The 6,748-nt window shown below is 48.2% G+C and overlaps 1 non-coding gene across 1 annotated transcript; it reads right to left on the minus strand.

The window, feature by feature from the left end:
- Window positions 1–1,583: 1,583 nt before the first annotated feature.
- TRNAG-CCC (transfer RNA glycine (anticodon CCC)) lies at window positions 1,584–1,656 on the minus strand. Its single transcript has one exon. It is a non-coding gene; the product is annotated as a tRNA-Gly (tRNA).
- Window positions 1,657–6,748: the final 5,092 nt, after the last annotated feature.

Below are 6,748 nucleotides of genomic sequence, written 5' to 3' on the forward strand. Positions count from 1 at the left end.
GAACTTCAGGCCAGTCCCTGAGCCTCCTACCCCAGGGACAGTAAGGAGACACTGACCTGCTGTAAATCTCAAGGCCTTAAGGATTCCCACATCCTTGACCTCCGCGCCCCACATCCTCTGCCCCAAATCCTTCAAATGGGATCCTTCCTTACATGCCATGGCTGGAGCCAGGATTACCCTGGGATCCTCCCCGTGGAAGGGAACATTTGGTTCCCCTGCAGAGGAAGAAGGTCCATTTCACTCCATATTAGCACCTGCCCAAGTGCAACAGGCTGAGGGCGGAGGAATTTCCCTGTCTCTGAAAGTTGACTGTGTACCAGGAGGGCCTACGGTGGAAGTGTTCACCGAGCACTCAGACTCAAGGGGAAAAACAGAGGCACTGGGGTCAGGCAGAATCTAGTTCCAATCCTCTCACTGCCACTTCAGAACTGTGAAAGAAACTATGCCCTTACTTAAATGTCCTGAAGCAGGCACCCACTTTCCTGATTTCTTGGTTGACCTATGGATGGTCTCTTTCTTTTGCTCCAGGTAATAGAACCACGATTTTCCTCTATGGAGAAGGTATCTGACTACCCCATCCCTAGCTCCAAAGGGGGGCATCATAGCCCAAGAGGTCAGTCAGTATATTCCAACCCCTCAGTCACATGGATCAATTAATCAGCATGACCCATGACCCACGTTAGACCAAGGAGATTCAATTCAGGGATTTGGAATTGGGACCTCTGAGAAGGAAATCTCCCTTTTTACTATATTTGAAACAAATATAGTAAATACTATATTTTACTATATAGTAAAATACTATATTTTTACTATATTTGAAACAAAGAGGTCATAAACCTGAAGTTGCTGGAGCTGTCACACCAAGAAAGCCCACCAACACAGAAGAAAGTAGAACCAAGACCATGAAATGGAGCCCTGATGACATCATGAAGACCCTGGATCCAGCTGTACCTGAAGCCATAGAATTTCTACTTACATGAATAAAGTCCTCTCTATTTGCCTCACACCAAATGAAACTTATTTCATGAAATTCTTAACATGTGCAAACATAAGTCCTTGGTAATATATCCTCCAAGCCTGTATTTCTTCATATTATAATATATATTTGTTTTTCATCTCATATGGTTGTGGTGAAGTTTAATCAAGATGTAGCAACAAATAGAAACTGTTTTCATGCCAGTTTCTCTTAAGGAAGAAACTCAACTAGATTAGATCAGAGGGTGTGGCAGAAACAATCACGTTCCTCAAACATTCCGTGCCTCACCCTGTATTTCCCAGCCACCCACATGTAGTGAGGCCATATGACCAGTCCTATCCAATGAGCTATGACCAACATTGCAGAGCTGGTGTGTTACCCTCCATCTCTCTCATCTTTCGCCCCAGTGACCAAGAAGCTTCATAAAGAGGTGATGGCGTCATATCAAAGCAGCCAGAATCTCTGAGTTATGGCCCGGAGGACAGCTGCCCTGAGTGTTGCTGAACCCAAACCTGCTGTGTGAAGCCACTGGGATTTAGACAGTATTTGTCACCACAGCATAGCTTATCTCCTACTGTGGGTCTTAGCTATGGCATGTGGGATCTAGCTCCCTGACCAGGGATCGAACCCAGGGCCCCTGCATTGGGAGCACAGAGTCTTAGCCACTGGACCATCAGGGAAGTCCTGCCTAACCCCAATTTACTAACAGAGTTCTTTTCTGAAGCAAGACTTCCACAGCCAGATGGGTGAATGTAGTAAACATTAGAGCCTGCACAAAGGGTGACTCATCGAAGGAGGTGGACGCTCCCACCCCAAGATCAACTGCAGGCCCTTGTGCAGAAGGCCCACCCCTCCCAACTCCTGAGACTCTACCTGAAATCTGTCAAGCACAAAGAGGGTAGGCCAGGTTTAGATGTCAACCAGAGGGAATCCATGGCCAGGAGGAGGGCAGAGGTTAGCAATGCTTTGCCAATGCTCTGAGGATCAAACATGCAATGCTAATTCACCACTATGACTCAGGAAACCCATGATGACTCAGAAAACCCATTACTCCATGCTGCAACTCATGTGTGGCCCCCTCAGTCATGACACCCCCACCTCATTGACCTTCTAACAATTTCTGGAATATCTGAGTCTCATTACTTCCTCAGGGCTTGTACACAGGCTATTGCCTCTGTTCAAATGCTCTTCACATGGTTGGCTCCCTTTCATTTTTCAGGTCTGAACTTTCATGGCATGTCTTTCGATGGGTCTTCTCAACCTCTCTTTTGGAAGCAACTCCCCTCATGCTGTCCCTCTCAGCATCCTTCCTGATTTCTCCTCCTCCTCCTCTTCCTCCCCCACACCTTCCTCTTCCTCTTCTTCTTCATCAGCATAACATTGATTGGATGTTTCCTATGCGTTGGGTGGGACTCTAATCTGTCTACATGGATTATCCCATTGAATCTAGCAACAATCCTAGGTAGCAACTGGGAATCTTAATTTCACCAATAGACATGACTCATTTGAAAAGACACTGATGCTGGGAAAGACTGAAGGCAGGAGGAGAAGGGGATGACAGAGGATGAGATGGTTGGATGGCATCACCGACTCGATGGACATGAGTTTGAATAAGCTCTGGGAGTTGATGATGGGCAGGAAGGCCTGGCATGCTGCGGTTCATGGGGTCGCAAAGAGTCAGACATGAAGCTTATTTAGGACAAAAGTATATGTATTGGAGGGGTATTTGGTAACTCACAAAATAAGTAGGATGCCTAGAACCAAGCAGGACTGGATGGTCAGAGTCCCAGCCCCAAACCATAGGCAGAAACTGTCTAAGAACAGCTGCCACCAATGCTGGACATGGGCCACCATGGTTGTCACGACCACCCCCAGATCTCAATACACTTGCTGCCTTGGTCAACTCTAACTTCTCTTTCACCTCTCAGGCACTTCCTTGCTTGAGTCAAAGTATTAAGCAGGTGCATCGAATTTTCCAAGCTAAGACCAAGGCCCTTCCCTGGGGCAGGATAACATCTGGCAATGTCAGCCCACATGGATGGCAGTAGGGCTGCCTGGTGAGATGCATGGTGGGAGATTGCCAAAGCAGAAGGAGCTTCAGATGCTGCCCAGCTCTAAAAGTGGTGAATGCTCACTCACCTTGAAGCAGACAGAACATTCAAGTCCTAGTTTTTAAAAACTCCTTTCCAACACCAATGACACCCCTACTAAAAAAATTATGATGAGCAAATATTTAAAGACTACCCATCTGAAGAGGAGGTCAGATTTTTAGCCTGACAAGGGCACCCACACTTTCCAATCTCATTCTGTTGATGAGGATGGGCAGAGAGGTTTTCCAGATGGATGTGTGCAACCTGAGTTTCTCGTGTTCATGTAGCTTCTGATAGCGGCAGAGCCAGACAGCTGAACCTTCTAGGTCTCACTATACAACCTGTGATCCTGGAACCAGCAGCAGTGTCACCTGGGAGCTTGTTAGACATGCATCTTCTCAGGTCCCACTACAGCCTACTGAATCCATATCCGCATTTCAGCAAAATCCCCAGTGATTCATGAAAAGTTTGGAATGTACTGTGGTAGCCCAGTGATTCTCAACCTCACCCACACCTCAGAATCACAGAGGCAACTTGTACAAATCACGAATGCGAAGGGGCTTCCCGGGTGACTCAATGGTAAATAACCCTCCTGTCAATGCAGGAGACATGGGTTGGATCCCTGGGTCGGGAAGATCTCTTGGAGGAGGAAATGGAAACCCACTCCAGTACTCTTGCCTGGAAAATTCCATAGACAGAGGAGCCTGGGGGGCTACAGTCTATGGGGTCTAAAAGAGACTTGACTGAATACACGTCGATGTTGAAACTTCAGGAAGGCCAATGCAATGCTGAGATTCCACTCTGATTGTTGGGAGGTGTGGCCTGGTGTGGAGTATTTTGAATACGCCACAGAAAACTCTAATGAAAATCCAAGTCAAGAACTGCTTAGAAAGACATGATTCCATCCAATCTAGAGTACCCTTGGATTAAAAAATAAATAAATAACATTCTTAGGAAAATTGTGTCAACCCAGGGAGTCATTTTTCAAATGACTCCCAAAGGCTCCCTGAGCATCTAGAGGTCCATTCCTGGACACGCAATTCTGAAAAGCAAAGGGCGCTGATGAGGCTCTGCCACTCTGAACTAATTATTCTAGACTTTAGTGCCTTAATTTATTTTTTCCTACAAGTGTCCAAGTTTAATAAACCCTAGAGGTCACGGGGTCTAACCCTCTCATTTTACAGATGAGAAAACTGAAGCACAGAGAAAGGAAATGAGTTTTCAAGCAAAACCGAGGATCTGAACTCTAACTGCCCAATTCCCCAGGCAGCTCCTTTTCACCACGCACACTCCTTCTCCAGCGACAGGCACTTATGAGGAAGGATGTTTGATGAGCGCATGGTCAAAAGTTCATCGCCAAAACGTTTATTATTAATAATAAGTTTAAAAGCTTCAAAGCCAATCCAGTGCTGGTGGCTCCCATGAAAGCCATTTTTCAGTTTGTTCTCATCTAATTACTGGTAGGTACAGTAATTGGAAACAGACTATATCCGACGGGCAGGGTTTCAGGAAATGGAAATCTCTAATACAATTCTGCCTGGGAAGGGTCAGCTGCCACCATCACGTGAGTGCAGCTGGGACTCTCACAAGGTCTGCCCTGGATAGAAGGAAAAGAGAGCACATTCCAGGAGAAGCGGGGAAACAGACATAAAAGACAAGACGGCTGAGGTTGGGGAGAATTATGGCCCCACCAGGAAGCAAGCGCTAAGGGCCCTCTGGGTCGTGCCAGGGCTCCAGGGGCTGTTACTATGTCCACGTTATAGAAGCCCCTGCATGAGTGTGGTTGCTGGTGGTCTTGAAGTTACTCTTACTAAGTAGGTGGTGCTGGTACAAAGTGGCAGGTACTGAACTAAGGGCTCTGTTGCTATTACCCCCACTTGTACCCATTCCATGAGATGGCACTGTGCTCAGTCATGTGCTACTCTTTGCGACCCCATGGACTGCAGCCTGCCAGGCTCTTCTGTCCATGGAATTTTCCAGACAAGAAATCAAGAGTGGGTTGCTATTTCCTTCTCTAAGGAGATACCCTCTTTGTCAGAGGAGGGAGTTGAGGCTTCAAATGGCTTAAGTCACTTTGCCATAGTCCCGCAGATGGGTGTTGGAGCCAGGATGGGGACCCAGAGCTCTGTATCCACTGTGCTCCACTGTCCATCCTTCCTGGATGCAACAGTTTCAGCCTGATGGTTGCAGGTGGAGGTGAGCAGAACTGACTAGGTTCCATCGGAGCCGAAGGGCAGAGGCCATTCAGAGGAACGGAAGAGAAAGGAAGGAAAGGGCACTCACAGAGCGAACAGATGCACCTCTCAAACGCTCAGAAGATGCCAGCAATGTTAGTTCAGCTGACCTGGGAGCTGCCAACCCCAGCATCTGCCAAGGTGCGTGTTGGGACCGTGAGACCACCACCACCACTGGCGCCATCTGGTCTTCCAGTGGCAGAGATTCGCCCCGTTTGCAGCTGAGCGTGAGCTGAGCCGGCCTCCAGCGGCTACCGTTTAACAAGTTCATGGCTCGGTGGTTCCTGCGATGGATTACTGGAAGCCCCATCCTTGGGTGCTGATTTTCTGCAAAGCTGGCTGCAGGTGGTTTCCTCGGGTTGCCATCAGCCTTGTTAACAGGCCCTGATCTGTAGATCATCGCTTTCCCATCTGGTGCCCACCAGCTGGGCTGCCTGTGGCTGGGGGATTGATTTTTCAATCTCTCTCTCTCCTTCCCCCTCCCTCTCTCTCCCATCCTCCCTCCCACCCTCTTTCTTTGCATTTTTATTCCAAGCTGACTTTTCTCAGCACTTCGAAACTCCATGCCTCATTTCAACCCCTTTGGTCCTTATTTTCCACCTCAAATTTGCATCAGCTAGGTGAACATATTCCTTCTGGTCTGATCAACCTGGTGATGTAACATCAGCTAATTCAAGTCCACCCTCCTTCCAGAGATCACACCGGAGGTTCAGGAAGGCCAACGCAATGCTGAGGTTTGGTGGGGGAGACAGGAGAAAGGCCGTCTGGATGTGGTCATCAGCTGCCCATGCAGGTCACAGCAGAGTCATCTCCACCCCACCCCCAGGGCCACTTTTGGCCTCATGACCCCCAACAACTGTCCACTGCTCGTTTTTCATTTTAGGTTGAGGAGACACTGAAGCTGTTAGTACGTTGCTTATCAAACCCCCTCAGGAAACCATTTCTTCCCCTAGTCCGGCGGCCCCAGACAGGGTTCTCTTCTGCCCTCGGCTCCCACAAACACATCTGTGTGGCTGCTTCTCTGCAGCTCAGCCAAGCTCCTCCAAGGATCTCTCTGGGTCTACACTGGGCCTCCTTCCCCTCCAAGACTCCTCCCTGCGTCTTCTGGGCAGAGACGGGAGTAGAAAAGGGCTTCTTTTCACATGCTTTGTTTCCTCCAAAATATTTCCCATCTGATCTGAGCCCTTTCTGGTCCCCAAAGGGTCTAGGCTATTAAAACACAAGTAAGAGGGCTCCTTTTCCTTCTCCTTTCTGCTGTCACAGGAAGGGATATGGGGAAAGGGAAGATGTACCAACCAATGAGTGGAGGGGCCAAGAAGGAAAAGGAAAAATACAAGTTAACATTTTCAAAGTGTGACACTGTCACCGGTTAAGAGACAGTCTCTGAGACATGAGGTATGTTGCCCAAAGACACAGAACACATGATTGTGGAAGGATTTGAACTGGAA

Source organism: Bos javanicus, chromosome 26, assembly GCF_032452875.1.
Source record: "Bos javanicus breed banteng chromosome 26, ARS-OSU_banteng_1.0, whole genome shotgun sequence".
In the NCBI taxonomy this organism is placed as follows: Eukaryota; Metazoa; Chordata; class Mammalia; order Artiodactyla; family Bovidae; genus Bos; species Bos javanicus.